Source organism: Aulonocara sp. 'chitande type north' Nkhata Bay, linkage group LG4 (genome assembly GCF_057382095.1).
Source record: "Aulonocara sp. 'chitande type north' Nkhata Bay isolate Kocher_YH1m ecotype deep benthic linkage group LG4, A_spYH_male_GT1.1, whole genome shotgun sequence".
Lineage (NCBI taxonomy): Eukaryota > Metazoa > Chordata > Actinopteri > Cichliformes > Cichlidae > Aulonocara > Aulonocara sp. 'chitande type north' Nkhata Bay.
Genome location: NC_141347.1, coordinates 13614933 through 13625697, shown reverse-complemented (window position 1 = coordinate 13625697; position 10765 = coordinate 13614933). Strand labels below are relative to the sequence as shown.

General features: G+C 38.7%; 1 pseudogene; it reads right to left on the bottom strand.

Annotated features, from left to right (window-relative positions):
- Positions 1-5025: 5025 nt before the first annotated feature.
- Positions 5026-7877, bottom strand: LOC147332153 (uncharacterized; annotated as a pseudogene).
- Between the last annotated feature and the right edge of the window lie 2888 nt (positions 7878-10765).

The following is a 10765-nucleotide window of genomic DNA, read 5'->3' as shown; positions in this document are numbered from 1 at the left end:
TCTAGGAGCTCACAGTAGCTGAAATACAGAGGGGCAGAATTCAGGAATGTCTGGCTGCCTTTCAAGCATGAATGAATTCACTGAGTCCTTTTAATCTCACAGGCTGGAGGAGAACACCATCAAAACATTTTAAAGATTTCATTTAATTGAGAAAGTTTTCTGCAAAAAAAGTAAGTTATATAAATGTACCGCTGTACTTTGTTGTTTTTATGATAACATCTGTTGTCAACATATCTGTGACATACTTGAAGAGAATATTCAACTGAGAAATGACATTGACTTAAGGACTTTGAGCTGCTCTCCAGCAAGTTGTATTCTGAACCCAATGGAGTGGATGCAGAACTCAATAACAGATGAGCCACAGAATTCAGAATGGAAATTAACAGGTCATCAGAGTCAGCATCAATTGTTTTATGAACATTTTCAGTCTTAATTTTCTTGTATTCCTTTCTGATTTCTTCAAAAGTTAAAATATTCAGTTTGATGGAACATTACCAGCAAGCCCTTAAGTTATCTAAAGACCTTAATTAAATATTGCTATTACTTTTTCCAAATATGTACTTAAGAATAATTGAAAATGATTATTTGATAAGTGACTGTAAATATGTGGCAAATATGTGCATTAATGTTAATATTTGTACAGAGAAATTAAAAAAAACATTCAGCTGTTAAATATTCTTTTTATCATCAAAAAAGTCAACCTGATGAAAAAACAAAAACAGCAGGTTTGATCAGTGTGCATATATCAGCAGATCCTTTAGCTCAAATAGCATTAAAGACACGATTTTGAAAATAAAATAAAAACATTTCAGTCTTTTTTCATAAAGGTGAACACAATTCAAAAAATGTGTATTTATGCCTTCTTTAGCTTAATTTTCTTAATACGAGCTAAAGTTTAGAATATGAAATATACAAATATTTTCTTCAATTTTCCTTATTTATAATGTAATTCACCCAGCTCTTACTTGCAAAGTGCTTCACAGAGCAAAAAATTACAACAAATCAATGACACAAAACCATAACAAATGAAAAAAAAAGTCTTATAAAAGATATATGAAACACTAATGATGGAGACACTCTGACCTCAGTAAGACTGTTCCAGAGTTTGGCAGCTTTAGTCATCTCTGTTTACAAGCTGAAAATTCTAAATAATGAGAAGACCTCTAATCCCAAAAGGACCTGACTGTGACTGTGTTATGTGACTGTGACTTTTATTTTGACACAATCAAACAAAGTTTGTAACTCGTGGCACTTTCCAATGCACACTGCTCTGGCTCCGGTGCTCTTCTCCAGCAGCAGATTCCTCTCTCTGGCCTGGCTGCTACTGAAATAGGGAAGGCATGATTAGAAGATGCTCGCTGGCTGTGACAAACAAGTGTCCCTGACACCACACCCTGAACCTGCCACTCCACTCCTCCACTCTGGCCGAGCCACCAACCACACCCCGCAACAAGCTCTTTTCACAGAATGCTTTAAAAATACATCTTAAAATCAATGTGTAGTGCTGTGTTTGTTTCTGTGGTCTATGGATTCAGTCTCGAGAATTCAAATATGTTTCCAGAAAGGTCCAGAACACAATGTTAGTCCCACTGCCTCTGTTCGGTAGTGTCGAGCCAAACGGACTTTAACGTGTGTTTGAACGAGTTTAAGTACTTGAGAAACATCAAAAATATCATTTATGTATACATTGAAAAGTTTTGGTCCCAACACTGACCCTTGGGGAACACCACATGTAATACCAAGTTTCTCTGAATGGTAATGCCCTATGCTAACATATTGTTCCCGACCTGTTAGGTAACTTTTTAACCATTTACCAGCTTTCCCTCGAATACCATATCTTTCCAATTTATCCAATAAAATTGAGTGATTGATTGTGTCGAAGGCCTTTTTGAGATCAACAAAAATACCAACTGCATATTTATTTTTATCCAGTGTATCAGTAATTTCTTCTACTGCCTCAATTATCGCCATTGAAGTGGTTCTTTGCGTTCTGAAACCATACTGACCAACATTTATTATTTGATGTTTTTCAAGGAATTTTTCTAATCTTGAATTAAAAAGTTTTTCTAGAATTTTTGAGAATTGAGGCAGTAGAGAAATAGGCCTATAATTGGTAAAATTGTTTGTCATTACTTTTATATAGTGGTATTACTTTTGCAATTTTCATTTTTTTTGGAAAACAACCGGACTGAAATGATAAATTACAGATATATGTTAAGGGACTAGCAATATTCAGAATAACCTGTTTAACTACAGACATGTAGTTATGTCATGATAATCCATTGAAGACTTACTTTTACATTTTAATGTGATATTTATTACTTCTTGCTCATTTGTAGCTGAGAGGAACAGTGAAAAGGGATTTAATTTTATATTACTGATATTTTCATTTTTATGACACGGGATGTCCGCTGCTAGTTCAGGGCCAACATTTATGAAGAATTTATTGAACCCATCGACAATATTACTCATGTTGTGATTTTCACCATTTGCATCAGTAAAATATTCAGGATATGATGTTCCAGAAGATCCTTGTTTAATTAAGTTGTTTAAGACATCCCAAGTTCCTTTTATATTGTTTTTATTTTCATATAATCTTCTTCTATAATAAAGTTGTTTGCTCGTTCTTATAATATCAGTCAATTTATTTCTATATGCTTTATATCTTTGTTCCACTTCTTTTGTTTTTACTTTGATAAACTGTTTATACAGATTGTTTTTCTTTTTGCAAGCATTAATAATTCCTTTTGTGAGCCAAGGACTTTTTATCTTTTTTTTCTTTGTCATGTGTTCGTTTACAGGACAATGTTTATTGTACCACATAGTAAAAATATCTAGAAAATTATCATAAGCCTTGTCCACATCTGACTCTTCATACACCAAACTCCAATCTTGTTGTGCTAAATCGAAATTGAAGGCATGAATTGCTTCTTCATTTATTGTTCGCTTTGCTATCATGATCTTGGTATCTATTTTTTTTTTAAATCACAGTCACACAAGTAAAAACTGGTAAGTGGTCAGTTATAGTGGTCGATGAATGAATGAACCACAAAAATATTAAATTTTTATTTCTGTTCTTGGTAATGTTTCGTCCCTTCCTGACACTGTTGTAAGAAATCCTTAAGGCCATGTTGGATGATTGAAATGAGAGTAAAACTTTTGACCAGTCTCGAGAAATGAACCTTTTTAAGAGAATTTTATTATAACCTATGAGGCATCCAGCAAAGATAATTCAAATGATGAAGATCCTTTGCTGCCACACTACTTTAATTTTTCAATCATATTTTAATCCTCTGTAGATGTTGAAGTTAACCCTGTAGCACACTACTCAAATCTTTTCATTAAATTGATTTTTAATATTATTTATATACATGAATCCTTGTAATCAAGGTGTAGTTCTGTTTTCTGAGGTATGAAGGTATATGTATATGGTTTAATGAAAAAGTATTTTTACTTTGGATACTGAAAGTAAAATTGTCTCTCTGTAAGTCTCAGCACACCACTGGGTTACAGTAACTCCTGAATCTAACATGTAGACCAAAAGAATTCAATAGAAATTAAAGTTCCAACTAAATAAAATTTTAACCAGAGAAAACAAGTGTTTCTCTGGTGGATATTCCTTATTAATAGATCACTAAAGGTTGTTTCAGTTCATTCAGGAGTTCACTGTGTCTCTTATTGTTTCTCTTACTGTTAAGAGAGCAATAAATGAACCTGTTCACCATTTTAACTAATTATTGTTATGCATCCAGTCATGACAAATACAAGAAGACAACAAGAGAGTGTATGGATCTTAATAGTTTCTGACGTTTTGTTGTTGTTGTTTTTGTGTGTGTGTGTGTGTGTGTGTGTGTGCGTGTGTGTGTGTGTGTGTGTGTGTGTGTGTGTGTGTGTGTCTGGCAGAAAGTGAAGCAGGAAGTCTGAATATAGCTTGTGAGCTTGTGAGAGACTTTTCAAAAGGAAAACAGAGGAATTAGAGAATGAAAGTGCTAAGAAATAGTAATGAAAATGATATTAAATAAATGTCTTAGTGTGTTAATACAGGTGCCCATGGACTTGGCTCAACCTCAGATGAGTACAGCGGCAAAATGATAGATTAACATAATTGGAACGACAAACAGGCCAGGCTTTGGCTGAAACTTTACAGCTTCACCTCTCATCCTGTCCTTATCCTGAGAAGAAGCTTAAAGGACAGTCAATCTCCTGATGAAGACAGAAGACAGACAGAACAACACCGTAGATTTGAAGAATTAACAGCAGGCAGAAGACAGTAAAACTGACCTAAAACACTGAAGGGTCCAGCAGCATGTATGTTAATGGAACATGTGCTCTGAATTACAAGCTGGAAAGTGTACCAGTGACATGACTGTGTGAAAGCACTGCATTGGACTGTCTGAGTTCATATTTGCCATGCTGGGAGTTAACCGCCAAGAAAAGACTGAAAAGATGAAGAGAGAATGAACAGAGAAGAAGAAACGGCTGATTTGGGCCTGTGTTTGATTTGGGAGGCCACACAGGAAGCTGTGAGAAGAGGGGACGAGGACCGGTGAGAGGTGAAGGCTGGACGTGTTCAAGTGAAAGTATAGGAAAATTGGGTTGAAAATTGAGGCTGAACTTGTGGGGTTTAGAAATGTCCAGAGCATCGCAACAGAAAGGTGAAATTAAAAAAAAGAGAGAGAGAGCGAGATGAAGAAATAAATAAACTAATAATACATAAATGAATAGAAAAATCTTTTGTATATGGCGAGGTGCTGTGGGCACCTAAGTCTTTGATAGTGTAGAATTTTCAAGTCAATACCATGGTTGCATCTACTGAAAATCTCTGTGAAGCTTAAATCTCAATGACCTTGACTTCAAGGTCAGAGGTCAACTTTTCTGAAAATCAGAGGAGTTTCACATTCATAACACAGGTATGTCTACTAGGAGGCTGAAGGGTAGCTCTATATATTTATAAACAATCAAAAACAACAATTATAACACAATTTATTTCCAATTTGTATGGAATTTATTTCTGTAAAGGTGGTGTTTTAGGTCTGATTGAAGGACTGATGTGGTGGTAAGGTGTCCGCTGCTGCGCTTTGAAGATTGGTAGGCTTTTTTTTTTTAATTTTCACAAGAATTGCTACTTCCCCTAGAGTTTTGGCCACTCCAACAATCAGAAGATTTCCCTATGAGCAAGCATTTAGCGACAGTGGGAAGGAAAAACTCCCTTTAAAAAGGAAGAAACCTTCAACAGAGCCAGGCTCAGGAAGGGACAGCCCTCTGCCACGACTGGTTGGGGTGGGGGGAGTGAAAAAAAAAAAAAAAAGAAGCCAAAGTGATCATTTTTGGAGCAGCTTAATTAATTTTTGCATTGTAATTTGCTGTTAATGTCATTTTCCAACCCCAGTTTGTATTTTTATCACTTTTGTCCAGGGTGGAAGATGCCATGCTGGAGACTGATTCAGTATGGTCTTTCAATGTTGATACATGGGAACCTTTTAGAGAGGCCAGGGCTGAAAAAGGGATGCCGGAGAACCTCCGAGGGTGTTATCCGCTGGTGTGCATCCAAGGCCAACATCTGTTTAATTAGGCTGACAAATAAGCGTTGGCCAGCTTCTGGTCCTCGTCTAAACATCATTAGCTGTTCGAGGTCATCCAGACGTGTAAGTATTATGTATCTTGTCTCCAGGGATTCATGTCCTGTCCCTGGAACAGAGCCTTTATATTGTTCTTCCGTCTTAAATGTCCAGCGCTGTTGCTTGTATTTGTCTCCAATGAAATAGTTTTCAGTGTACACGCCAGAGTCTAGCACATGATCTGGTGGCTGACCCTGAGTCTCTATGATGAATTTCAGATAATCATAGTCATTCTCCGAAGGGTAGAGTGGAACCCCTGTAGCAAGCTCCACAGCCACCAGCCCCAGAGACCACATGTCACTTGCTTCATTGTAAGGAAGGCCAAGCATAACCTCAGGTGCACAGTAACCAACCGTCCCCACAAAGTCACCAGGTATCACTGCAGACGCAGGACATGCGAGGCCAAAGTCTATAAGTTTGACTTTGATGGGAGACTCATGGCGGTTTACAACCATGATGTTTCCAGGTTTGAGGTCAGCGTGCACTATTCCCACAGAACTCAGGTGGGACAGAGCATTTGTGATTTGACCTAAAATTGGCCTGACTTCGCTTATGGGGAGAACCTGTTTATTCCGGTCCCCTATGTAGTCCCACAGGCATTGATCAAGGAGTTCAAATTTCAGGCAAACCCGCTGTCCGTCGTGGAAAAAGCCGTTCCATTGAACAATGTTGGCGGCATCTGGATCCAACCTTCGCAGCTGCTCCAGGATGAAAATTTCCACATGTGCCTGTTGCAGAATATCAGGGTCGCTCTTGTTGACTTTAATGGCAACAGCTTGGTTGGTTGTTGTGTCGCGACATTTGGCTACAATACCAAAGCCCCCTTCTCCGAGGAAAGCCTCTACCTTGTAGTGCTTTCCCAAAATGCTCCCTTTAACTAATTCAAGCTCATCTGAGCTGAATGATGGACTGGCTGATGTGTGGACGAATACTTGCTGAGAAAATTCAACCGAGTTTTGAAAACTGCAGTTGATTTTCTGTGATCTCTTGCTTTCCAAGTTTGAAGGGTGCTGAAAGACCACAGGGTTTTGTGATCTTTCAGCACTCATGTCTATGCACAGGGAACTCTTAGGGCTGAAAAAGGGATGCCGGAGAACCTCCGAGGGTGTTATCCGCTGGTGTGCATCCAAGGCCAACATCTGTTTAATTAAGCTGACAAATAAGCGTTGGCCAGCTTCTGGTCCTCGTCTAAACATTATTATTTGTTCAAGGTCATCCAGACGCGTCAGTTTTATGCATCTTGTCTCCAGGGACTCATATCCTGTCTCATACTGAAATTGTTGGTCAGTCTTAAATGTCCAGCGCTGTTGCTTGTATTTGTCTTCAATGAAATAGTCTTCAGTGTAGACGCCAGAGTCTAGAACATGATCTGGTGGCTGACCCTGAGTCTCTATGATGAATTTCAAAACATCATAGTCTTCATTTCCAGGGTAGAGTGGCAGCCCTGTAGCAAGCTCCACAGCTACCAGCCCCAGAGACCACATGTCAATTGCTTCATTGTAAGGAAGGCCAAGCATAACCTCAGGTGCACAATAACCAACCGTCCCCACACGGTCACCAGGCATCACTGCAGACGCAGGACATGCGAGGCCAAAGTCTATAAGTTTGACTTTGATGGGAGACTCATGGCGGTTTACAACCATGATGTTTCCAGGTTTGAGGTCAGCGTGCACCATTCCCACAGAACCCAGGTGGGACAGAGCATTTGTCAGTTGACCTAAAATTGGCCTGACTTCGCTTATGGGGAGACAGTGGTTTTTCCGGTCCCATATGTAGTCCCTCAGGCATTGATCAAGGAGTTCAAATTTCAGGCAAACCCGCTCTCCGTCGTGAAAAAAGCCGTTCCATTGAACAATGTTGGCGGCATCTGAATCCAACCTTCGCAGCTGCTCCAGGATGAAAATTTCCAATTTCGCCTGTTGCAGAATATCAGGGCGGCTCTTGTTCACTTTAATAGCCACAGCTCGGTTAGTCATGGTATCACGACATTTGGCTACAATACCAAAGCCCCCTTCTCCGAGGAAAGCCTCTACCTTGTAGTGCTTTCCCAAAATGCTCCCTTTAACTAATCCAAGCTCATTTGAGCTGAAGGATGGGTGAGCTGACATGGTGAAATGTGTCGGCTTGGTCGGTGAATTGCTAAGTAAAATTCTCTCAAAACTCTCCAAAAAGGGTTTGCTTGCTGTCAGGTCAAGGTCCGTTGAGCATTAAGGTTTAACAGAGCAAAGCTCCTACTTAAGGGTTTTTTCTCTCAGCAAGATGATGACATAACAAAGGATCTATGTCATCATCTTGTGATGTCACAAGATGTCACCTTTTTTCACAAGATGCATTCCATTTGGATCAAAGGCATTCTATTTTTTCAGTTGAAACACTAAAAAAAAACAATGTTTCAACAGGCCAGGCTGCATTTTCTGCTGCAACATCTCAACAGGAGATAATAAGATAAAGACAAGGAAGACTGGTGATCTATCCATATCAGCAACATCGGCAGCTTTCTAGTGCAGGAAGTAATAAATTCAGCCCTCGTGTTTGCACTACAGGTTGCTTTCATGAGTATTTCTGTTTTTGTGGTGGGGGAATTTTTCCTCGTTCCAACGATGTAAACAAAAACATTAATTGTGCTTTCCGCAATGACTAGTAATCATTTTGTCCTACTGTTCATTTACAGAACAGGAAAGGTTTTGTTTGGTTATGATTGTTTTGCAAGAAATACTTCAATCACAGTGGGGTAGTCTTGATTAAAATGTTATATGAGAACTGTGGCACCATGTGTGACCAGATATTGGCATGTAGTCGTCGCCAGACTGTCATCAAAAGTGTGAAGTTTGGGACAGACTGGACAAAATACATTTTTAGAGATGAAAATCTTATGTCCAGTGATAAATGATCAAAATTCCACCACAAACATGGCTTTGACGAAGATGTCCCTTTCTGAAGTAACCCCAAAAAGTTCCTGAAGTAACCAAATGGAATTTAACCAGTGACCTCTCACTTTGCAGGCGAATGTGTAAACCAGCGATGCCTGGAAAACACTAAAACTGTGCCAAAATGTCATTTTACATTCAAAATGGCGGACTTCCAGACTTCCTCTTTGGATTGGGTTCACTGAATCTGTGTGTAATAAATGTCATACACGTATTTCAAGCTGTAAATAAGTTGTTAGAAGTTCTTTAAAATTTCTTAAGTGGTGCTGTAGATCCATTTCCGCAGTGCCAGTCACTTTTTAAAAAAAAGTACATTTTGACCTGATGTGAAGAATGCAAAAAATGTCATTAGTTTGGAAGCATGTTTGGTATATGATATACTTGCCTGACTAATAATAATTTATTATTACTATTACTACTGTTGTTGTTGTTGTACAATGGAGCCTTTCCCCTGTGAATGACCAGCTCCCAGCTAAAATGTGTATTTTGTGCCATTTATAAGGTCAGTGCTTTATCATACCTTAAACTGTGCAGGGTAAAAGCCTCAGTTGCTGGGAAAAGCACAGGTGTATTAGAGTTTTTCTGAATTGCTAAAACACTAAACCCCATTGTAAAAACTAAACTGTCAACTATGAAAACTCTTTCATCAAATCAGTCCCACTGTTGCCAAAATCTTAAACACTATTCAAAGCTCAGTCTCCCATTTAGCAAAACTCTAAACACAAAACACACTTAGCAGTGTGGTGCACCTGTTGTCGTGTGAAGGCTGTGTGCAGTAGTGATGTCTCCTGTGTGTCGAAGCTTTGAAGCGTGTGTCGGGTAATCTCGTGGTATTTTTGTAAAGCGCGTATCGAGGCTTGCTTTGATTACGTATGCAGTGATGTTCGAGGCCTCGCGGGCAGTCCGTACCACGTGACTGATTCAGGAACTGGCTCGCCGGTTTGCACCAGATTCTAAATAAATTGGGCAGCAAAACACAGCTGATTCCCCGTCACATTGTGTTGTGGAATTGGATTACGTCCCAGTTACATACTTACTTGAACATTTCTCCTTCGATGGAACCAGCAAGGAAGAGAATATTTGTCTGACAACATTTAATCTCATCTCTCCTAATAAAGTATGCACACAGTAATAAATATCACAAATGATAAGTACCATAATATAAATCAACAACACCACAGATCTTATAATCTGATTTTAGTTTATTAAAAAGTGAAGCACCACACACTAGTTTGTGTCATTGTCCAGATGTACATAAGCATGATTACACAGTTACACAATCATACCAAAACTCTGTCCTGATAGTTTCCACTTTCTCTTTTGTATCAGACATACTGAGACAATATTCGGGATAAATAACCATGAAAACAATTTATTTATTAAGTTTAGAGGTTTACACATCACATCATTATAATCATTGAGCCTGTCTGACTTTAATCGTCCACTTGATGGCGCAGTAGAGCCAATGAATCGTCACAATGCTTCGAACCATGAGTCGACCAGTTGGATGGAAAGCTTCAGTTCATCACAAGGCTTCATCTCACCATCACTAATGAAAGCTCTTATAATTTGGCTGCTATTAGAGACCATTGATTTAGGCTCTCTTTGGTTACTACGTGGATCTTTTTTCAGACAAATTAATGAAAAAAAATATAATAAATGGAAAAACAGAGTACAAATGTGAACAGTTAACTGGATATTACAGCGCGATTTCAGTGCATAAATACATACATACAGGTCTGAGACGTAAGTGGTGCAATATTGATAGAGCTCACATGACTCCGTCCTGTTCGTATCCCAGAAATCCACCAGGATTTTAGTGCCTCATATACTGCACAGGTCATTGGCACACCTGAGATTCAGGACGACATGCTAAGCAGTGCTGTGTCACCATCAATAATACACCATATTAATGCAAGGTACAATTACAGCTGGGCTCCGCCACATTTTATTTTAACAGAGGAAATAAAATATGCAGAGCTAGCTGAGTTGGTTGAAATTCAGTTGCTACTTTAAGAGAATTTCATACAAGAATAATTGAAGATGAAATAGGTTATTAAAGCTGTCATCATTGCTTCAGTGCCATATTCTCTCTGCTGTAACTCCGATTTGAAGAGGGCTTGTTTAGGCAACAACTCAGAGCACTATACGATCACTGCCGGTCACTTAGGTGATTTGTTATAAATGTGAAAACAGCTATGCAGGTTTAATGCAAGGAAG